The sequence below is a fragment of the Mustela lutreola genome, chromosome 3, assembly GCF_030435805.1.
Source record: "Mustela lutreola isolate mMusLut2 chromosome 3, mMusLut2.pri, whole genome shotgun sequence".
In the NCBI taxonomy this organism is placed as follows: domain Eukaryota; kingdom Metazoa; phylum Chordata; class Mammalia; order Carnivora; family Mustelidae; genus Mustela; species Mustela lutreola.
The window spans coordinates 124,627,114-124,651,475 of record NC_081292.1 but is presented as its reverse complement, the minus strand read 5'-3'; the positions used below and the strand labels follow the sequence as shown (position 1 = coordinate 124,651,475).

The 24,362-nt window shown below is 36.6% G+C and overlaps 1 protein-coding gene across 19 annotated transcripts in view; it reads left to right on the top strand.

Annotated features, from left to right (window-relative positions):
• The window catches only part of GTDC1 (glycosyltransferase like domain containing 1), a 452,306-nt gene that overhangs the window by 128,260 nt on the left and 299,684 nt on the right, over window positions 1-24,362 (top strand). The window contains exon 2 of one of the 19 annotated variants that reach the window (XR_009351827.1): window positions 17,236-17,474. The exons of the other annotated variants lie outside the window; for them this stretch is intronic. The gene's annotated coding sequence lies outside the window, so the exon portion shown is untranslated. The remainder of the gene's footprint in view (window positions 1-17,235; window positions 17,475-24,362) is intronic. 19 annotated transcript variants of the gene reach the window in all.

Genomic DNA, 24,362 nt, shown 5'->3' with positions numbered 1-24,362 from the left:
AAGCTCCACGGGTTATTTTTCCCAAAAGTAGTTGGTAATGATTGTTCCTGAGGTTATATTAAAATTTCCCCTTCTGGAAACCACAAAATGCAGAAAAATGTCTCGAGGATGGGCCTTAAATTTCATATTCTGAAATGTATGAGTCATTTGTCCCAGGATTAGCATTTTGACTTTCTTAGTTATACCTACCTAGAGTAGGCATCAAAGATATTTCACTCATTTTTTTTCTTTACTGAGCTGAGACAATCACTGTTACTTAAAATCATTTTTTTTCTCTCTCAGCAGCTTGCAATTATATTTTTCATTCCATCCGAGGTACTGTAGCAGATTCTGATCATTGGCCACTTAACAGCCCTTCTTCCTTGTTAACAGAATCACACTTGTCTTTGGAGTGGCTAAGTACCCAGCCCCTGGGAGTGAAGCATGATTGACCTGAGTTGGTCATTATGATCCCGATCTCTGCCCAATTTTCCCAGCTTTCCTTGCAGTTAGTGCTGGTTAGTGAGTAGGTTTTGGCAAATTAGACTTAAGTGGATGACTTCTGGGGGTTCTTCCAACAAAGTTTGTTTTGTTTTGTTTTTAGTTGTGAAAGGAGGAAGCCATTTTCCTTTCCTGCATTTGACAGTGGTTGTGATGTCCACAACCATGACATGACAGCATGAGGACAAATTACCTGGGCTGCCAAAAATGGCTGATGGAAGGCTGGAAAGAGCCTGGATTTGACTTCTATTTTGGGCAATAGAGCTACCTAGTCACCTGAAAACCTCTCATCTCTAGGAATGATTCATAAAGTGTAACAATTTTCCTTTTTTTTTTTTTAAGATTTTATTTATTTATTGGACACAGAGAGAGATCACAAGTAGTCAGAGAGGCAGGCAGAGAGAGAGGAGGAAGCAGGCTCCCTGCTGAGCAGAGAGCCAGGTGCGGGGCTTGATCCCAGAACCCTGGGATCATGACCTGAGCCGAAGGCAGAGGCTTAACCCACTGAGTCACCCAGGCACCCCAACAACTTTCCTTTTAAGTCTATAGCTAAGCAAAGTAAGAGAGGATCTGAAGAAGGATCTGGAAATTAGAGTGGTAGCTGGCGTTGAAGCTCTGGCTGCCTATTTTCATAAAGGGGACCGGTTAACTTAGGTGACATTCTGAAATGAAATATCATACAGCTTTGACCTGAATTAGGAAGATTTCTGTGTGCTCTCATGGGAACCTCTCCAAGACATTTTCAGTGACAGAAACTAAGGTGCTAGACAATGTTATTGGTATCGAGAAAGGAGGTGATGAGAACAGCAATGGAAGAGTGCAGAGAACAGTGGTTTGAAGTTCAGCATGGCAGAGGAGGTCAGTGCCCACCCGTATCCCTCCGACCTTCCCTTTCACAGCACCCTGGCCAGCTCTCCGTGTCCGCGTGTGCAGCTCTTTGAGGGAGCAGCTGCTCTGCCCTGCTCGCAGCGGGCTGTGAGCAGCCCTCCACCAATGATCTTCGCCCCTTGGATGAAATCATTCTGGTGTGTGTGCAGGAGAGGAATCGTTAGCAAAGGTTCCTTAAAAACCCTGTAAGTCAGAAAATGTGCAAGCGTAATTCTAAATAACTCCTGGGTCACAGGAGAAATCACAGCAGATAATAAAAAATAGGACTGAATCATAATGAGCATATTGTATATCACAATGCAGGTTGTATCTAAATTGACCGTCACAGCCACATCATCTTTAATAAATTTATTTTTATTATTTTTTTACTTATGGTATACAGGCCCTCTAAAGCTTGTGACCCTGAGTAAGGACCCTCTTACTTGAATCTAGGAGTAGTATTGGGAAGGAAGGAGTAAAAAGAGTGAAAAATAGTGAAGTGAAAGCAAATGAAAGTGGAGATGAAGAAACTAAGAGTTACTTTGAGATAATAAAATGGATAAACACAGGCATGATTTTTTTTTTTAATTTATTTGACAGACAGAGATCACAAGCAGGCAGAGAGGCAGGCAGAGAGAGAGAGAGGAAGAAGCAGGCTTACTGCTGAGCAGAGAGCCCGATGTGGGGCTCGATCTCAGGACCCTGGGATCATGACCTGAGTTGAAGGCAGAGGCTTTAACCCACTGAGCCACCCAGGTGCCCCCAGGCATGATTTTTTTAAGGCACAAATAATTTTTGGAATTATGTAGCCGTAGACCTGTGGATATGGCACAGATCAATAAAAAGGGGAAATGCTCTTAATAGTTTTATGTCAATAGAGATGAAACCTTAGACAAAAGAGCGAATTTCTTAGAGAAACATAACTTACAAAACCTCACTTAAAATGAAACAGAGGGGTGCCTGGGTGGCTCAGCAGTTAAGCATCTGCCTTTGGCTCAGGTCATGATTCCAGGGTCCTGGGATCAAGTCTCCCACAGGGATCCTTGCTCAGCAGGGATCCTGCTTCTCTCTCTGCCTGCTCTGCCTGCCACTCCCCTTGCTGCTTTCTCTCTGTCAAACAAAATAAAATGAAACAACCTTTAAAAAAAGTGAAGCAGAAAGCCTGAATGGAATTATAGTGATTAAAGATCATGCATTAGCTAAAAATTTACCTACTACAAGACTGAGGCTGGGTTTCTGAGCAGGGTTGGTTCACTGCACTGGGGTCTCCTTGCCTCTTTCAAAACCTGTGTTACATGAGATTGAGTCCCTGGTGTTCTGGGTTTTCTGTTTCTTGTACCCACACAAGTCTTAACTGTTAGTAAATGCTGATTATCGTTATGATACCTTTTACTTCCCTACCCAGCCCCCCTACTCTCCCCCAACCTCCTCCCTCCCGCTTTTTTTTTTTAATGACCAAAGAGGGGCAAGGAAAGCAAGTAGTTGGATAGGAGTTAAATTGAAGGACAGTTCAGTTGGATCAAGCAACGCCTACAGTGAAATTAGAGCTTATGGTGATATGTGGCTGTTGATAATTCTGTTTGATTTCCCATAGTCTTGAATGGTTTCGTGATTGTGGCCTTTCACTAAGCAGGTTCTCTTTCAAGGAATGTGTGAATTTTTTTTCCTTCTTAAATTCCCTGTGAAACATTGAATGTCACTTTCTTTGGGAAAATGAACATTTTTAGCTGATATGAATTACCTATGCATGTTTGTTGTTTGTAGCTAGCCCTTGTGAATAAAGGTATGGCTAAACTAGTGGGTACAGGTGAATTAATACAGAAGGTGGTGGTTTCTGAAACAGTTCTTTCGTAGATTAGTAATATAAATTTTTCTTTACTTGATAGTTATGTCGTGTTTTGAATAGTTAACTTTTGTGAAAAACACAACTTTCTGAATAACATATTAATATTTTAATCATAAAAGTTCTTTTATTAAAAGATGCATTTCTGAATAATTTAGTATTATTTTCATTATGAGAATGCCTTTTTATTAGTGTCTGACATATTTGGGAGTATAAAAGTAAATGACGACTTAATAAGAATTTGTAGGTAAGTGGGTTTACAGATAAGTTTTGTGTAGATAGGGCAGTCATTCGACATCTTTGTAGTAACCAGAGCAGGATTTCATGGGGGTAAGTGATAATAATAATAGCTAACATATTGAACACTTACCATGTGGTAGATATTCTACAATCCTGGAAGCTCGATATGGTTTTTCTGGTTTTACGGAAGAGGAAACTGAGGCTTAGAAAGTGAAGATATTTGCAATGGGTTACCCAGCCAGTGGTGGGTATGTGGTTGGAGTTCAAGTCTGGGTACCTACAGAGGCCATACAATGTTCTTTATAAGCCCATGCTCTTAATCACTATGCTATCTTAATTCCCTGCCCACTCAGAATAAACTAGTGAAGGGGATTAAGCCTAAGTACCTCTTGATTAAAAATATATGACTGAATTTTAATATTAGAAGTGGGTGTGTGCTTATTCTGATCTTGAGCAGGATTATAGCTCCTGAATCTTGTTGGAGACGGGAGGTTGGAAACCTGGAGGCTTTCTAGGTCTGGGACTCTGTGATGTTCTCATTTTTCCTCAGGGCATTTGCTCTTTAGTTTTTGGCCATAGAAATTATAAGTCATTTGAATTTTCTTCTTTTGAAATCCAAATAAAAAAGACAAACGATGGATGCTATATAAAAATCACAGGGTATGTTCATGAATACAAGCCTAACTTTCTCTAGGATGTTCACCTTCAGTCCTACATTATCCTTAAATGGGTCTACCCTGAAGTTCTCTACTTGGTTTATGAACTTGATAGAGGCAGCATTCCAGTACTGACTAGCTCACTTCCTGTATAGCATTACCAGTTGTATATACTTGGGGTTTGGATGATGTTCCTACACCAGGTAAATAATACTGTCAGTAGGTACAATGTAGCATCCCATAATCTCAGCAATATGGGACTGTTCTGTTTATGAGAATTGGTTTCGACCTTCCCCACTACTGTTGCCCACTTCACCGGCTTCCCTATAATAGGCTGCCTAATGGCGGGATTTTCTTTTGGGTTGTTTTCCTATCAGCCTTGCTCTCCTCTCTAGACAGTGCACACCAGAACTTTCCAGAATTTGCATAGCGCTTAGAGCTTCATCTACAATATTTCCTCTCAATGAAATATCTTCTGCATGAGAGTAGCCTGTAGTTTAGCCATCTGGACTTTATGTTGAAAACATAGTTGACCACTACACTACAGAGAGAGAATGATCCCGTAAACCAAAGAACTACTCGTTCAGTCAGTCTCTGTCTCTCTGCCTCTGGATGCTTCTTTTTCCTCTCACTCTCTTCTCTCTCTCCTTCATATCCACACACACATGTGCACACACACAATGACCACTGTTAATTACTCTAGCGACTTCTTCACTGCAAAACTGGAAATTAACCCTGTTACTGAGCTTCCTGAAGTTTGGTTCTCATGCTACATCTTTTTCTACTTTTCTTGATATTCCTTTGTCCGTGCTCTTGGGAAGTAAAATATTCCAGTGTCAGGAAAAAAAAATTTTTTTTTCCTGTTGTGGAGTTTGTTAGTTACTCTCACCACAAGCTGCTAATTCAGAAGTGTTTGTGTTGGTAGTAGCATGCCTTGTGAAGCCACTGGTTCTAAGGAGTTAGGCATGGCAGGGCAACTTCAAGGGCAGAGTGGATTTTTCACATCTCTTCTAGCTTATTAAAAAAAAAAAATCACACGTAAGAGTTTGTAACCCCCAAGTAAAGGTATATATACATATATGACATTATTTCGAAGAGACTCTGCATCTAAAAGATTGTTAAGGGTAAATCTCCCATACACTTACCCTTTGAAATTTGACAGCTCTATTTTAAAATATAAACTGAATATTATTATTACACTTTAGAGAGGAGAGAAAAATCATTATTTTTAAGGAATGAAATGGAAAAGGCAGAAAATCCCCAACACCCCCAGATGGGTACAAGAGGTACTATTGTGTAAAGGAGCTCTGGCTGTAGGGTTAGGGCCTTCATAATTTTGCTTTTGGAAGCAATGTGCTTATTTTTGACCTAACAGTCCGAACTGTGAGTCTGATCTTAGAGTGCTTCTAATCTAGTTATTTTTAGGTCTTGAGTGTCTTCATTAGGGTTTATCTCCACGGCATGTAAAAAGCCATTAGGAAATGAAAGGCATTTTTGTTGTATTTCCATCCCAACATTTTTTTGAATTTATTTATATTTGAGAAAGTTCTGCTGTTACTAAAGTCTTAGTCAATGACAAGATGTTCTGCCTATGGCGCTGTCTAGGGTGTGCACAGGTATTGGTCTCAGACTTACTGTGTTTGGAGCCTATAGAGCTATGATACGGATACTCTGCTACCCTTCTTCAAAGTCTCCCCTCTTAAGGAAGCTTTCACGTTTGCCTCTTCCCTTGAGATCCAGTGTGGCTTCCTAGCTGCCTTTGGACACGTTGTCCTATCCATTGAATGACTAATTTTTGTCCAACTGTCCTTTGTTTATGGTCTTCTGTGGTTCACTCACATGACGGACCTGCTGGTCTCCTGACCAGCCAGCCTACAGAGAGACACTGTACGCAGAAGGCAGGAACTGAATCAGGCGTTGTGCTCACAAGACCATTCATGTCCCATTCATCTTTATATCTTCCTAAACAGAATCCTATATTCTGCTGAGTTTCTTCCTGTAAACAGTCTCTCCTATATTCCTATATGTTCACTGTCTCATGCTGGTAATAAAAATGTAACACTCCCCCATTTTAAGAGAAGTTCCAAGTGACCAAATATATGAAATGGAGAGGACTAGGCGTGGGGTGGTTTTGCCAGAAACCCCCCAGACTAATTATCTTTTGGCTCTTTTCCAAGTTGGTTTCCAGTTTTTCTTTTTTCCCATCAACATTGATTAAGGGCTTTTGCATTAGAGACAGTAACACTAACACTGGCAATGTCAAACCAAACATGGCAAATTTGGACATGGTAAGCATTTAGTAGACTCTGTTGACCGAAAGGATGCTTAGTCCTTTATCCACTTGCTAACACTCAGAGCCTTGAGGAAATGATCCCTGATTGAAAACCATCAGTGACTTTGTACTGTGTATGTAAAAATCCAGATTACACATGGTGTCTGCTGGGCCCTGCCCATCTCTGCAACTTTCTCTCCACCCCGGTCATCTCATTGTTCTGCTCTAGTAGTGATGGGGGGCCTGGTTCACTGGCTCTGAAACCTCAAGGTCTTTCCTGCCTCAGGTTTTCTCAATATTTGTTGGTCTCTTAGCTGGCCACACTACTTCATGCCACCTCCCTAGACCCTCTGCTTATTTTTCCCTCTCTTTAAAGCCTGAGCTAACATTTCACCTGCTCTGAGAGGCCCTCCTTGACTACCATATCAAAACCAAGCCCTCGAGTTTCTGTGTTCTTTTTCTTTCCTCTGTGATTATTATTATAGTTATTATTATTATATATTTATTTACATAAATATATAAAATATATAAACATTTATATAAATTATATTATAATATATAAAAGATATACATATTAGGTATATAACATATTATATATAGATAATATAAATATATAAATATAAACATTTATATAAATGATATAATATTTATACATCATTATAATACAATGATTATTATTATAATAATCATGATTATTTTGTTTGTTTGATTTTTTTTCCCCTTTTTCTTTATGCCACAGGTTTTAGGATGATTTGTGGCATATTTGTCTTCTTTACCCAGGGCCTAGCATGCTGCCTTGTAGATAGCTGTTATTGAGTCAATATGGTTGAATGAATGATTCTATACCTGTGTGTTTGAAAACACAAACAAAATATGGCTGTAATTGACTTTGCTAAACTGTTAATTTTTTCCTGCTTTGGGCACTCCTCCTTCCCTGTGTTTCGGGTTATCACCTCTTCTACACAGAACCGCTTAGAGACATTTAAGGGCCTATGTGCCTCAGTTTTATTTTATTTATAAAATAAGGAATTCCATACATTTTTACTCACTTACTTTTATGGGTTATATTAATCATATGGTGAAATTAGTCATTGTCCATTATGTAAATTTTGATAAAAGAAAATATAATTTTCTGGAATTTCCCCTGTATGAAAGTGTTTCTAGGAAAAAAAAAATATTTTTCAGTTCAGGAAACTTTATAGAATCTAGAGTATACCTGTGATATTTTGTGAAATTTCACATGATTGTATTTTAAGGCTTTTTAATTTTAGCTGTGGTCACCCATGAACAGTGTGGCCTTTTAATTTATAGTGTGGAAACTATGGGATAAATGAGAGATTAGAATTTGGCCCAAAGATATATTTTGCTTGGCCACTGCAATTACTTAAGCAGTTTTAAGTTTTTAATACTTTTAGACAGATAGACATTCTTTGTATTGGTCACAATAGCATAACTAGTTGCCATTGTTTTATTCTAATGTGCTTCTCAAGTTTATGTTACTTAGCTGATCTGTTTAGGTCATTGTGTTTGTAGCTTCTGGCTTAGAACTTGTCCGAGAATGAATCTTTAAATGCTCTTTAAAAAAGCACATACATATGTATATGTATGTGTTTTTTTATATATATATTTAAATGTACATATACATAAAAGAATTTACTAAGAGAATATGAATCATTTGTTTGGAAGAAATGACATATTATACGACAGAAACCAACAGTCCTGGGTTTTAATCTCAGCTCTGACATAAATTAATTGTTTAGCCTTGGAAAAGTCATTTTTTAACATTATAATCTTATTTTTTTTTCACTTGTAACTGAAAGTTTGGCTTAATCTTTTGAGTTCCATGATGTCATTAAAAAGGGATTAAAGTCAAGATCAAGATTCAAGAAATTTTGGGTCGCCTGGGTGGCTTAATTGGTTAAGCATCTGCCTTTGGCTCAGGTCATGATCTTAGGGTCTTGGGATCAAGCCCCACATTGGGCTCTCTGCTCAGCACGATCTGCTTGTCCCTCTCCCCCTCTTCCTCCCCACCACTTGTGCTTTCTTTCTCTCTCAATTTCTCTCTGTCTCTCAAATAAATAAATAAAATCTTTAAAAAACAGAGAGATTCGAGAAATTTTCACACAAAAGACAAATTCAGGGGTGCCTAGGTGGCTCAATTGGTTGGGTGTCTGCTCTTGGTTTTGGCTTAGGTCATGGTCTCTGGGTCCTGGAATGGAGCCCCATGTGGGGGTCTGTGCTTAGCATGGAATCTGCTTAGGATTCTCTCTCTCTCTGTCTCTCTGTCTGCTTCTCAGCACCGTGAACCCTCTGCACACACTCACACTCTCTCACCCAAATAATAAATAAATAAATTTCTAAGAAAAAAGAAAGACTAATTTGTAGTCTCTCTCATTCAGCTTTGTTATGAACCACAGCTTCATTTAATACAGGATTTATTTCATCTTATTTGTGTATCTCCTTGAATTTTCAACTTTTATCTTTAGAGACTTTTGGGGAATAATTCTTTCCAGTAGTGCTTCTGTCTTTGGAGTCGCTCTGTCGGATGTGACTTATTATTAGTTTGGAACTCCTGTTCCAGCCTCAGCATTTTATGATTGTTTGCCTTTTCATGCTACTGTCTGTCTTGACAGGTTGTGGACACTAAACACTGGACCCATACACTGAACACTGTAGAACTGACACAGAATAGTTAGTACTGCAGTGAGGGCAGCAGTCACCATGGAAAGACAGAGGAAGGGGTTTATTTCTCATTCAGCAAATTCTGAGGTACAACTAAGAGGATGTTATAGATTTTGATAGATGGAGATGAAATATAAAAGTGCTATAGGAGAAGGAAGCATTGTACTAATGCAAAGGTACTAATGCAGGGAAAGTTGGAAAATGTAATCTCCAAAATCTTGGTTTAGTATGAACATGTTCTGAGGTAGGAGGAGTTATGGAACGTCAGTTTGGGATGATAAGGCAGATTTCGTCTAATTTGTGTATACCTGTGAATTCATGGGTAATAATAATTTGAGAAGCTGATACTTTAGACTATGAGTATCTTTATTTATTGCAGAACTTTATTCATTGCACATAATAGAACTTTATTTATTGCATATGATAGAAACCCAATTCAAAATCACTTAAACATAAAGGAAGATGTATTTGGGCCACCATATAACTGAAATTTCCAGAGTGGTTGACTCTAGGCACTGCTGGATCCAGTAGTCAGTGATATCATTAGACATTTTTATCTTCTTGTCTCTGCTTTCGTCTGGTTTGACTGTATTCTGGAGCAGCCTCTCTCCATATGGATCTCCCCCAGAGCTAAGTTTATATTGTACCAGTTTAGTTACCCTTTTTGAAAGAGAGTACCTCTCTCAGCAGTTCTAACTAAAGTCCCAGATTGACTGAAATGACTTTCTTAAAAAAAAAAAAAAAAAAAAAATCACGTGATCTCTGAGCTGTGAATTTGGCAAGAGGCCCTTAATATTGTGATTGGCCAAAATGGGGTCAACCCAATTCAAACCATATGAATTGAGTACCAGAGAGCAAAAGGGAAATTATATTGCTGTTATTTGAAGAGGGATAAACAATGCTTTGTAGGCAAAAACATGGTGAGTTCTACAGTCATACATGGGAATGAGGTAAGGTAAACTGCGCAGAAAACAATTATAATAGCACGGTAGTAATGGAGACCATGGATGAGGGTAGAAATGGTCAATGGATCCTAAAATCTAATGGAGAAATAGTTTCTGAAGAAGAACAATGATAATAGGAATGGAAAGTAGCCAAGGACCTAGCAATATGAATGAAATTTGTTTTGAAATGGATAAAGGGATTAAGAGGTCAAAACTTCCAGTTATGAAATAAGTAAGTCAGGAATGAAAAGTACAGCATAGGGAATTTAGTCAATAATAATGTAATAGACTTACTGCCGTGAACATCTTATAATGTATCTAATCACTGAGATACTATGTTGTACACCTGAAACTAATATTATATGTCAACTATACTTTAATTGAAAATTTAAAAAATTAAAGAATTTGTGTTGTTTTGTTTGTTTCATTTCATTTCATTGTTAGAAAATTTGTCTAGGCTCTGAACTGAAGTTTATCTTTGTCTTGTCCGTGAGAAAAGAACTTGAGATACAAATTAATTTAGTCTAAGAGATCATAGTTAAACTACTTTGGTGGTTATAATTATTTTTAAAATAGCTTTGCGAATTGTAAATCATTCCTATTAGCCCATTAAATTGGATCAGTCGGTTTATTTTGGCAGCATTTTAAGTTACTCCATGTACTTAAAAATAGCAAAACTTCCTTTTCTTTAAAAATGTAATGTAATACTGCTCTTTTTCTATTAAAATTAAATACTATGTATATATAATGCATATGACATATACATATATGTGCATGTATGTGTATATCTCATATAGTCACAAATAATCAGGAAATGATTGATTACCTGGTATCAACTTTTCAAAGTTATCTCCCCTCTCTCCCCCACTAGAATCAGATATTAAGTGCTTCCTTAGCATTCTTAGATTATACTAGATCTCAGAATGAAAATGAATGAGTAAATTGTGGTTGTTCTCCTACTTAGTATCCAGTTCAGAAAAGCCAGCCTCTTTTTCAGTGGTCTGAACTGGTAACACATGCATTTGAAGAATATATCCTGTGTGCCAGTCACAAATAATAAAAATGTGAATAAGGCAGTATGCTTTAGGAACTAAATTTCATCTCTTGGCTATAGTTCTGTTTCTTTTCACTCCTTCTTTCAGGTTTTTATTTATTTTTTTAGTAGTATTTGGACAATGTTCACTTGAGTCAACTTTTCTAAAGCAGTCATAAACTAAAATGTTTCTAGGGAAATCCCCCACACTTAGTAACCTATCTTTTAGTACAGTAGTAGATATGAACTATAGGGGATTTTTAGCCCACAGTTTCTCTGTGTATCCAAGATTGAGATATTTATTTATTTGTAATACAAACTGTTTTGATGGGCTCCAAGATTTTCAGAAAATGTAAGTGGGGGAAGAATGTGAGCTAGTTTTTGTCACTTTTCCCCCTTTCATCATAAGCTTTTAAATACAGTGAAAAAAAATTTCATGAATTCTGATTATATTAAAGACATTTATTATTTATGTGTCTCTGTGTGTGTGTAGCATTTTTATTTTGGGTTTTTCATTCAGATGTAGTGATTCTTAGCTTTCATTTTGTAACCTTGCTGAGTTTCTTCAATTTTCTCAAAGGGAATTTGTAACTTTTTCAAACAGAAAAACATCAACTCACTTTTATTGAGAAAAATGTTTTTCTATACATAACATTTTATAAGAGGATTGTTGCCAAGAAACCAAGCAGTAGCTTAGTGCCATTGCTGTGAAGGTTTAGGAGTCCTTGACACTTGGCAATTGGTAGAAATGAAGAGACTGTAACTCGGGAGTTCATAAGGAGCGATTAGTAGAGCTATGTAATCATTTTAATAGAAGTATTCTTATTTTTGCCAGGTGTCCAAAGATATTTAATGATAGTCCTATTTTATTTGCACTGTTTTTTTTTTTTTTAAGATTTTATTTATTTATTTGACAGAGAGAGATCACAGTAGGAGAGAGGAAGGGAAGAGATCACAGAGAGAGAGGAAGGGAAGCAGGCCCCCCGCCGAGCAGAGAGCCTGATGTGGGACTCGATCCCAGGACCCTGAGATCATGACCTGAGCTGAAGGCAGCGGCTTAACCCACTGAGCCACCGAGGCGCCCCTGCACTATTTTTTGAAAACTATAAGAAAACTAAGGGAAACAGAGGTTCAGAATTGAGGTCATGTTTGCTCTGAAATTTGAGTAATGTTTATTAGGTAAGTAGCGTTTATGTAAGTAATTATTTTCGTTGTCTGATTTTGGTATTTAGAAATGGGAGAACAAAGATGTCACATACATAGGCATCTACACAAGAAGTAGGAATAGTGGCAGTTTTAGAATCGAGCTACCTGGAAAACATTTGTGCTTTGGAAACCTGATCTTAATACTTGTATTTTTTCAATCACTTTTATTTTAGATAAAATGCTGGCAGATGGTAGTGATCCACTTGAGCAGTGCTGAGTTTTCTTTATTTTTTTCCCCTGGAAAAAAGCTTCCAGAAAACTTTTGTTTTTTTAATATGTGTAGCATGCATATGTTTTACATGTATTAACCATTATTAAAAATGCAGTTTGTAATTAGATGTCTGAAGCTGAGAGGAGCTGTGGTGAAGACCAGCCTTTTAGAAAATTACTGAAAAAGGAAGTTTTAAAGAAAAGGCTCTTCATTTTTGCTGTTGCATCCTTTAGCATTTCCAGCCCCCAGAAACTAAGGAATTTACATTATCGATGTTTCTCAGCTATTTCATTTTAGGATGTCACTGGATAATGTCATTTTTGATGAGAAACCCTTAAGTTATTGATGATGTCAAAACTTGGAGAATTCAGATATTTACATTCTATTATTACCTCTTCTGTATTATAGCAAAGAAGTTAACACTTCTGTTACTTAAGGATTTAAGTTTTTGGTGGATCTAAATAGTTATAAACTTGATGTCTCAGATGTTAGGAAAATTGTAGGTAATCTCTAAAGTAATACATTGTATTCTGTTTTTTTTCTTTTCTTTTCTTTTCTTTTCTTTTTTTTAACTTTTTAAAATGTAGGGGGCGACGGGGAAATCCCTTCTCTCCAAGTTTATCTACGTGAGTCACCTGAAATATTCCTTCTAATAGAGTATAATGACAAGGTGCCATTTGAATCAGTATTTCCATATTTGCAATTTAGAATATTTAGTCTGTACTTGTCAACCTTTATCTACATTTCTGTTTTACTTTTCATTTTGTCATTCAATATTTTTTCAGCTGATAAGCACACCTAACCAAGAGGGACTTCTGGTTTTTATTGACATGGACTGTCCATTGTTCTCCCACTTATTTTACCTTACTGACTGCTGTGGTGTTTGCAGCTCCAAACTACAGATTAGGCACATGTATATTGACTCATTCTGACACAAATATTAGGCCACAATGTGAATTCCTTAAATGTTTGGGCATTCCTAGGAACATATGATGGGTTTTCATTTTCTCTTTTGTACCCATTTAGACAGTATTACAGAGTAGCTCTGAAAGAGGGAAAGAGAACTGAACTAGAAGTCGGGGGAGTCAACTTCAAGACCTAGTTCAGTTGCTCACTTGCATAAGGGCAAATCACTCATTGTCTATCTTCATCTACAAAATGATGACAGTTACAAATAATATTCTTCCTGTTTATCTTTAAGATTTGTTATGAGGATCAAATGAGATAATGTTTTAAGAATATCATGTTAACTCAAGAGTAAGATATTATTGTAAAGTTTGAACAGTTTTAGGTAGAATTTGTACTGTTCTTCTGTGTGTCTGATTTTCTCTGAGTATTTTTTTTTTTTTTTTAGTTATTCAATCTCTAGACTTTAGTTTGTCTGATTTAAAATATATGTAAAGAGAGATGACAAATTTATCTGTTTTAAAATATAAGTAAAGAGAGATGACATAATTTTTTTTTTTTTTAAAGATTTTATTTATTTGTCAGAGAGCGAGACAGAGAGAGCATAAGCAGGGGGAGAAACAAACTCCCTGCAGAGCAGGGAGCCTGATGTGGGACTGGACCCCAGGACCCTGGGATCATGATCTGAGCTGAAGGCAAACGCTTAATGGACTGAGCCACCTAGGTATCCCAAATTAATTTTTTTTCTCCCCCCCAAATTAGTTCTTTAATAGAAACATAATGTTTGAAGAGTATCTGGCCCAAAGCCACAGTATGCTGCTACATTTGTTCTTCCATCAGATGGTATATAGTGAGAGAGTAGGAAGAAATTGTAGAGGAAGTATTTTTTGTAGATTTTTAGCCTCCAGTTTTTGCAATTCTGGTATCAATTTTGAGGTATAGCTAAATAACAACAATCAATGAAATATTTTAGTGGGTAGTGATAATTAAAGTAGAGTCAGATTTATATTTTTGTAATTGGAAAAGTGAGTTAATAATTCACTATTTCTTCATTTTCTTCAACTAACATTTGTGTAATGACTCCTATTCTATAAGGCATTTTGTTAGGTACTTGATTTGAATGTATATTGAAAGAATGCTTGTTTATGAAAAAGGCAGAATGGAAGGTTGTTCAGTTGCATCCTTACTGAGTAATGACTAAAGTGTTCTTAAAGAGAAAACAAGGTATAATGTTGTCTCCTGGATCTAGAGTTGTGATAACCCTTGGTGCTTTCTTATGGAACAGTGGCATTTCCTATCCCAGTGATAAAATGATTGTGACTTTCTAACACAAAGTAGTTATTTCACATATATGGCTTCATCTATTTGTTTAAACCCCAAGGAAAAGAATTATGTGAATATCGGAACATGCAGAATTTTTACATTAGTTTTAATAAAAAATAACAGCTGAACATCATAACTGCCGAAAATTTAGATAAGTGGACATAGATGTTCTAATATTTTTCTTGAAGTTGATATGAATGTTAGGAAACATAATAAAAACTTCTTTTCTTTTTCTCAATAGAAATGGCCATTTTAGGTCAGCTGTGTCACTGGCTACCATATTTGCAGAGATCATTTAGTTTGAAAATATCTTTAAAACTTAAATATGTCAAAAGCTTTTTATTAATAGATAACATTTTTGAGACCTCATGAATATTAGTTTTGTATTTTTTTTTTCCTGCAAAAATAAGCTTTCCCTCTTATTTCTTTCAAACATCTCTGAACGCATTTTTAACCTTGAGAATTGGGGATGAAGGTAATAGGTGCTTCAGGAGAATCGGAGAAGCATTTGACTGGCCTGTTGCACAGAGTGACATCTAGCCTACTCATTCAACCCACTTTTTTTAGGCATTCTATTTAAATTGCTGCTTATACCTCATAAAGGAGTAAAACTCAGATCAACACTCCCAACTACTCTCAAGCCTGCTTTTCAGTTCCTTCCTTCTGGATCCTTCGAAATCCTCTTTCCACCCATTTTTTTTTTTTTTTTTTTTGGCCTTTCACTTCCAACATTTCCTCAGAGCAGCTCACTAAATAACAAACAATTCTGAATAGCTATTAATAATGCTTTAGATTTTGACACTGCTAGACAGTATCACCAATTCCATTTTACTTGGACACTGTTAAGAATGGTGTGGAAACGGCCAGTCTGTGAATGGGTGAGTGGGAAAAGAGAAAAATCTATAAAGTAACAGATAATTAACTCATGGGTTTTTGAACAAGTGAAATTCAAAAGCAAATATCCAAAGTATATTTTAGGGTTACTTTGGTGTCTTATGATATTTAATATTGTCCTTTCCTTGAACTTTTAGAAACAAATATCATCATAAATTTGGGCAGGAAATCATTTGTTACTATTTCTGAGTTCCCTGAGGGCAGAGGCTTTGTCTTTTTCACAACTATTCCCAAGATCTAATTCTTAGTGTTCAGTGAATATTTGTTGGATTAATGAATAAATAATGAAGATACTAAGGAATGTTGATAAAACTTATAAGGCCTATACTTTTTGCTATGTGCAGTGTTTCAGTCATATTTACTTACAGTTAAGAGATACACAGAAGGACAAGGCTAGCTGATTTTACTATTTAGCAGATGATTTACATATTTTACAAATTTATACGCTCCCTATTTTCTTTTCTTCTCTGTTTTCTTATTCTACCCATACCCTGCGTATGGTTCCTGCTCAATACTTTTTTTAAATGTTTGCATGTATATTATGCTTTACTTTTGTATAATTACAGATCTCTTCTTATGTAATTAACTTTCCAGCACAGTGAATAAAATATCTACTTTAGTGGTTTTCACTTTTCTGTTTTGGATTTTTTTTCAAGTAGCAGAAGATAGGAGTTTAATGAGTTTAAAGCACATCAGGTAGAACTTGAAGTGATAAACAGGAGCTACAAGATGGAAATGCTGAGACTTTTCTTTCTCTATGGTGCGATGGCAATATATACAAAATGGTTACCGGTTGTTAGTTTACTGGCAGAAAAACTTTCGAGAGTACAAATGCACTGAGAGAAGTTGGTTTCGTGAGACATGAACTCTCTATGAGGTATTAAATTCTGGACTCTTTTAGAAGTGTGCAGATTATGATGAAGGAAGAGAACAGTAGAGGAATAATAACAACTTATGATCCCTGGAGGTTCACCTATTGGCATTGATACTCGTTTACACGGTCTGCTTTGTAGGAAGAGTATATCACTGTATCTTTTCAGAGAGTATTGCGTGACCTTTGTAGCCCTTTTGAGAATTTTCTACCATGCCATATTAGGATACCCTCACAATTCATCCCTTGTTTTTCATTTATTTACTGTGTTCCTTCACATCACTGAAAACTTTGTCATTGTCTGTGTCTTGGAAATGTCATCAAGTTGACCATCCTCTTGTCCCTTCCTCTCTATTAATATCTTTTCTTACCAAAGAAAGGCCTAAATTGCTTACATTTCAATTCAATATACTGTATATCTATCTTTTTTGCTTTTATAATCATCTGTTTACCACCATTTAATAGATAAGGAAACTGAGGCCAAGAGGTTTAAGTATATTCCAAACACTAAGCAACTAAGTGGTAGAAATGAGATCCAGCCTAGTCCTCTGTGACTCAGTAGCTCAAGTCCATAACTGCTACTCGCCATCACTTCTCTGACAGGTCTTGTGCTGGTAGCCTTTGCTGCCTTCCCCTGATTAGAACCATTACCTCTTGGTATACAACTCAGGTTCTTAGTCATATATACATAACCATGAATTCCTCTCTTCTGTAGAGGATACACTTTCAACATAGGGCAAGATACCATGGAATGCCTTCTCTTCCAATTTAACTTTCCCTCATAAATTTCTCTTCATCTGTTTCTAGTACCTTGGATTCTACTTCACCATCTATTCTACTTCACCACTATTCTACTTCACCATCCTGCTGTCACCACATCCCCAGTTTGAATTAGACACCAGTCAGCATGCTTCTTCTGACATCGTGGCACTAAAGAAGATGGTCTTAAGCAACCATGTGTTGGATATGACCCGGTCCTCATAGCTACAGCTGATTGTGGATGAGATGGCTTGTTACCCAGAAACAGCCACATCACAGCTAAGCATGTAAGCTGTGACATGGTCTTCTGAGAAAAAAATCACTTAAGCCAGTTGGATTCTTTTCTTGGGGATTTGAATGAAGAAATATAGATAAACTGGGTCAGTCAGGGGTAGGATTTGTAGGCTAAGGCTCCTGAGGTGGGACCTGGAGGGACCCTAATGGGTCATATGCCAACTGAAGTTGTAAGAGAGAAGAAACTATCAGGAAGCAAAAATAGATAAGGGAAAACAAAACAGGTGCCAAGAGGGAGGAGATGCCATGAGAAAGATAGCCTGTATCCTGTGTGAAGGAGGTATACAGAGAACAGCTGGTCCCCAGACCTCCTCTAGACGCTTCCTAGTTCTTGTCTCAGTTCACTGTATTTGAGATAACTTCTGCCCCTGTTTCTTGGTCTTCAGAAAGCCTGGCATCCAGTGACTTACTGAATTATTTCAGCTAAGATGAAGTCCCTGGAATGCATACTTTCTAGGTATGATTCTACCCATGTTATGTTTAGTCTGTTATAAAAGGTGCGTTCTGATTTCCTTTGCTTCAGCCATCCCCCCAGCAGTTTTCATGAGTAATAGTACCTTGGGATCGCCTTAATTCAATTATCAAAAGATTTCAGTCACTGCTAGTTATTTTTCTAACAAATAAATTCTTACTCATGTCATTAAAGAATGACCACCCGGTCCTTTCCTTGGGAGGGTTCTATCCATCTTAAGTATATTCTTTATTTTGTTCAAGATAACTTGCTTACCATTGGCATACTATGTTTCCTATGATTGACGGGAATAGATGAAATGGCCACCTTAGAGAATAATTTAAATGCATACACAAATAGAGGGAATAGATGATGATATTTTTAACCCTTTAACAATTACGCATGAATGCCTAAATCTTGTTCTATTTAAACTCTGCCTAGTCCTTTCCCGATGCAGAGTATATTGAAGTAGATTGCATACATTTCATTTGTAGCTCTATGTATTTCACTGGGTACTTCTAAAAGGTAACCTTTCTTAAAAAATAAAACATAACTGCAATACCATTATTACCCTGATAAAAATCCTAAGTAATTCCTTAATATCATTAAATATTTCTAACCTTAAAATATGATATTTCCCATAAATATGACCATATTATATCATAAAAAAAGGGAAGGCACTCTCCCTGAGTCCAGACAATGCTCATGATGCTGTGTATGAATGGTTCCCCAACAATAGCTACCTTGTGTTCACAGAGCTGAAGTATGATGCTTCTTATTTGAGGAATGATAATCACTGTTGATTTAGTGGCTCATTTAGTGTCTTTAATGTTTTGTATTCACTTAGTTTTCCTCTGTATCTTATAGGTTGCATTGCATTATAGAAATGATGCTCTCTGGCATTGTGCAGAAGAAAGCCTGTGCTGCGCAGCCCTGCCTATACTTGGGCCCTGGGCATCGACCTTTTATACTTAAAGACCTTTTAAGTCTTTCTAGTATGCAACCAGGGTTGAGAGTGCTGGTCTAAAGTGTACTATCTGGACTTAGTATGAATAATAGTATTATCTACTGTAATTTTCTTCACCAGTTCAAGATTATAAATATAAATATAACTCAGTAATTCTGTTAGATTTGTTTCATTTGCTGGGTATTTCCTTTCCGTTTTGTTTTGTTACTTTTGAGGGATAATTATAGTAGTATGAAACATTCTGTCCACATAAAAGCTTATTGAAGAGGTTAAATATTCTTGCTAATTAAAGAAAACACTAATTGGACAGATTGCTGTTTTATATTAGTAATCCTAATTTTTAATCAGAGCACATTTTTTTTAAGGAATGTTACGATCTTACACTTTTTTTCCACTAATTGAGTGACTTAAGTATTCAGATTATTATTATTATTATTTTTGAATAGTTGGTCTGTGGATGGGACAGAAACAAGATGTAAAAATTCCTTGCAGTATCATGAGGTTTATAACTCTCAGTCCTTATCCATATTTTTACTGATTTCTAAATCATCTATATATCTATCTATCTACCTACCTAGGTACAGTTATTACATTTACCCAGCATAATATCATTAATTTTCTTTGCACTTTTCATAATTCTACTTATACATTTGACATTAGTATGTCAAATCTTACTTGGTAGGAAAGGAAACTGACATGTTCAGAAGCCAAATGGTTTCTCTGTTTTCAAAAAGCAAATTGGTAGAGTTGGTTAAAATAGTAGCCTCGTAATTTATCTCATTCAAAAACATTACTTTTCAGTGTCATGAAAGCTTAAATTTTAAAAATATTAGGTGTCACCTGTTGTTTGGTTTCACTAAAGCAACATGTTTTCAGGAATTCTTTTAATAACTTTTTAATTTGCTTGGCTATCTTTTATTGCATCAATGTGACTCTCTGTATTAGTTTCCCAAGGCCTCTGTAACAACAGAATTTATTCTCTCACAATTCTAGATGCTGGAAGTCCAAAATCAAGTGTTGGTAAGACTGTGCTTCCTCTAAGGGCTCAAGGGAAGAATCCTTTCTTGCCTTTGGCTACCTTCTGGTTGCTCCCTACAATCCTTGGTGTTTCATGGTGTGTTGCTGCATCACTGCAATCTCTGACTCTGTGGGCACAGGACCTTCTTCTCTGTATCTCTCTGTTCCTTTCCTCTTTTTATGAGGACAGAAGTCACTGGATATGGAGCCCACACTAATCTAGTGTGACCTAACATAACCTGATTACATCATCAGAGACTATACAAATAAGGTCATGTTTACAGGTACCAGGGGTTAGGAGTTGAATGTATCTTTTTTGATACACCACCATCCCACTGCAGCCCAGTACACCATCATCCTTGAATTCACTGTGTCTTTGGGTGCCTGTTACTTGCTAGGTGTTCACTAAATGTTTACTAAATAAAGGACTGCCTGGTGCCGTCATATGCATGCAGTAAGGCAAATTATAGTCATTATTTCTGGAACTAGGACAGTAAAAAATCATACAGCCCATTTGTTGCATGTAAAAGATGATGTGTTATCTTTAGTTTATTGGTAAAAGCAACAAAGAAGTTTGAGTGACTTGACTGTAATCACATAGATGCTGTCCACTGGGTGATAGGTACAAAATTTTTATTGTTTACTTGATATTATTGTCTTCTGTGATACCTCCTTTTTTCTTATTAATTAGTGTTTTTAGATTAATACCTGACATTGAGACGACATGACAGATATTAACATAGTTAGGACTTCAGAGCTCCTCTAATCAAACTGCTGTTATTTTCCATCCGAGAAAACAGAGGTCTGAAAAGGTTAAGTGAGTTGTTGAAAACCAGGGGTAGGTGATGACATTTCTGGGTGGATCCTGAGTGTTTAATATTGAATTCTGTAATTTGAAACTAATGTGGCAAATTTGATAGCACCTAGAAGACACTGATAAAAATCGATAACAAGCTTAAAAATAAATACTGAAAGAATTTGAAATAATTTAAAAGCAAAGATAAGGGGTGATTTAATTAATCAGCAATATTGTTCTCTTGCCACTGAAGGCAAATAGAAAGAAAACAGTCTCAAACACCAAGAAAAGCAGATTCAGGTGTATTTTCCAACTGGAAAGACTGACAGTGGGATTGTTGAGAATTGTCATGGGAAATTTGAAAAGGAATGAGCTCAAAACCGAATGAAAACAAAACCCACACAAATCCACTTATTAGTCTAGTCGTACCTGGAAATTTCAGATTTTTTTCAGATCCACTTCTTTGCATACTTTACTTCTTGACTCAGGCCACATCAGTACTTTCCTTTCAGAATGCAACTTTAAATTTATTTTACAAGGTGAGATTTCCAACCACTGTAGTCACAGTCTTCAGATTTTTGAGTCTGTGGCTCCTCGGTGCCTCGTTTTTCTGTTTCCTATAACACAGGACATGATGTAAATGGTGGCTTTCGATTCTCCGACCTCCAGATTACAGCATAGTACTCATACATCAGAATTCCTCTAGATGAATCAAAGTTTTGTGTCTCCCTGATGCCTTCCAGGGCTGAGGGCAGAAGGAGGAATGTGGTATTCTTGTCTACTGTATTGATCCATCCTCTTCTGGGTTCTGGCATGGCTTTGGCTCGTTGATGGCTTTTCCAGCTGTGAATGAGTGTCACGTCTCGATTGATTTGAATACCTTTTGTGGAGTCGGTTCTGTGACTGACTGACTTTCTTTATGTACTGGATGCTCTGACAAAATCATTTTGCCTGCATGTCACTTGTATGTAACTACATGCTCTTTTCTAGGGACTGCCTTTCTTATGTCTTTGCCTTCCCTTTTTATAAATATAAGCAATTATAAGCTCGTAAGTTTCTATTTTACTTTATTTTAAAATATAATCTAACCTCTTTTCTCTCACTGGCTTTTACAAGCTATCTAAAAACAAGACAATTCAAAAAAAAAAAAAAAAAAAAAAACAACCCAAAATAAATAATTAAGCCTTGCTTGTCAGTGACTGTACATTTAAGTGGCTCTCCTTGGCTTGGAAAGGAGGACAGTTGGCAATCAGAAGGTTCTTAAACCTTCATCTTCCTATTGCATTCAGTGAGAATTTTTTAATACCATCCAATGTTTAACATCTTAAGGCAGCGGCTCTGGGGACTTCAAAGGCAATTATGGTTATTAGCCCTCTTTTTAGTTGTCAAACAGAGTAGCACCTGCCTGTGTTAAGCATTAATTAAGAAGAAAGTGGACATGATGGATTAATTTGGGCCAGTTCAAAATACAAACCATCTAAGCTTTCTAGATGGTGTCTCTGATGGAAAAGTTAGAGAAATTCTTCATTACTTAATTCTACTTATACTTTGTAGGTGTTAGTGTTGGATTTTCTTTAAAATGATAGCTAATCAAGAGTTATACAGACCCCCAGTGGGTAATTATCAAGCCTATCAATATAGATCCATGTATAGCCTAATATATTTACTTTCAGTGTTGTCATTTATTAGCCATAAGATTTGGGAGAAATAGCTTAATTTTTCAGAGCCTCAGTTTTCTTGCCTCTTAAGGGGTTGGGTGAGCCTGGTGGTGGTGTAATAAGGTGGATATTAAGGAGAGCACATATTGCATGGAGCACTGGGTGTGATTCATAAACAATGACTCTCGGAATGTGGAAAAACCAAAATTAAATTTTTAAAAAAGGGACAAATAGTACTGAAACCGTTTAGTATAATGTATATAAGGAGCCTAATGTGGTACCTGGCTATGGGGCACACAGAAGGTACAGTATTTCTTTATATTTGTATTGCAGTGTATAGTTTTCTCACTTACTATATCATCCCGCTGCATCCCTTCTTAAATACAATGCCATTCCCTTTCAACTGAAACTATGAAGTGGTCAGAAAAGATGGTGATTGTACCTTTCTCCTATATGAGAAAGCTATTTTAGAGAATGATTAGTCCACATGGCTCTTTATGCTTAGGTTTTCTAATTTCTAGACCCCCAGAAGCATTATCCTTTTCCCCATATAATTTAAACTTCTGACTTCCTCCTTCACTCATTTAAGGTTCTATAGGGGGAAGGGGTTAAAGGGGCCAAGGCTTTAATGGAGTTCTTGGTGTCTTTCAGTCTGTATGCAAATGAAATAACATATTTAAAGGGCTTTGGAAAATAATTTATAATGCTAAGCGAACATAGAATTGAATGTTTCTTTTAATTATTTTGAGTTATAAAATTTATTCTCTTAACAGTCACATTTTCTGTACTTTCTGGTAGGTTAGAAACATCTAGAAAATAATGAGTTCCAAAAAAGTAAACAAAAACTTCCTATAGCCATTTTCTGTTCCAGTTGCTATGTAAGTCTTGTTCAGATACTTTCTTACTAGCAAATTCTGAATTGCTACTAAGGCTTTTGTTGAAGAATTCCTGAGAATTAGAGTTACTTATTTTTGTTGGAGGAACTAATTTTATTGACATGTGGTAATTAATTAGGAATTATGAGCAAATAATGTAGGGCATTGCTGGATTATCTGTTTTCTCTAAGTTTACTGAAAGGAAACGTTCCCAATAATCATGAACACTTGTAGAAAATCTTGAGAAAAATTGATAGAAAGTACTCTGCTCTTCTACCATACCTGGGATTTAAAAAACAAAGATTGGGCCACATTATGCAGTGTGGTGCATGTTCACTCTATCTGCACGTAGTCCCTTCAATGTAAAGAACTGGGGCAGGTGTTATTAATAAAATATAATAATAAATAACCCCTTCTATTTTAAATAGGGATGCTATTCTGCCAGCTTTGAAGCTCACACATACTCTCTAACTTACCCCAGCTTTTGCTCATCTGGTCTTTAAATGGCTCCTTTCATGTGGTCAGCCCACGAGCCATGCGTACTGCCGCTCAATCACGCCACTGTACGTCGCCATCATGAGGGTGGTTTGCATGATTTGCATTTCCTGTACTGTTTGAGCTTCAATGAGCTCTAAGCGCCACGTTTGAGGAAACCACTGCCAAATAATGCAATGATTTAATGATTTTAGTCAAACCAGATGAGTTTGTGCTGGAGTCAGGCTACCAAGTCTGGGGTGGGGGTGAAGAGATGTTGTCAGGATATCCTATTAAAAAAGGATTCTTCACAATGTCTGTACATGCAAGATGTGAATTTCTTCACAAATCTGGTCATGGAAGAGAAGAGGGTTAGTTTTGGGAGGAGAGTTCTGAAGTGCTGTATGTATGTATGTTACTCTTAGAAAATTTGGTCTTTAAAATTTGAGTTCCATCATGCTGCCAGTGTATTTATTGTGACAATAATAGAGTTTGATGGCATTAATTTCCCAACCACACAGAGTTAAATTTAGTCAAAGTTAAATACATTGATAATGTGCCCCCTTGTCCTTTTAAAAGAAGGCTTGTATTTTATTAAAAAGTGGTTGATAGAAGCTGTCGGACAACTACTACAGAATTGGCA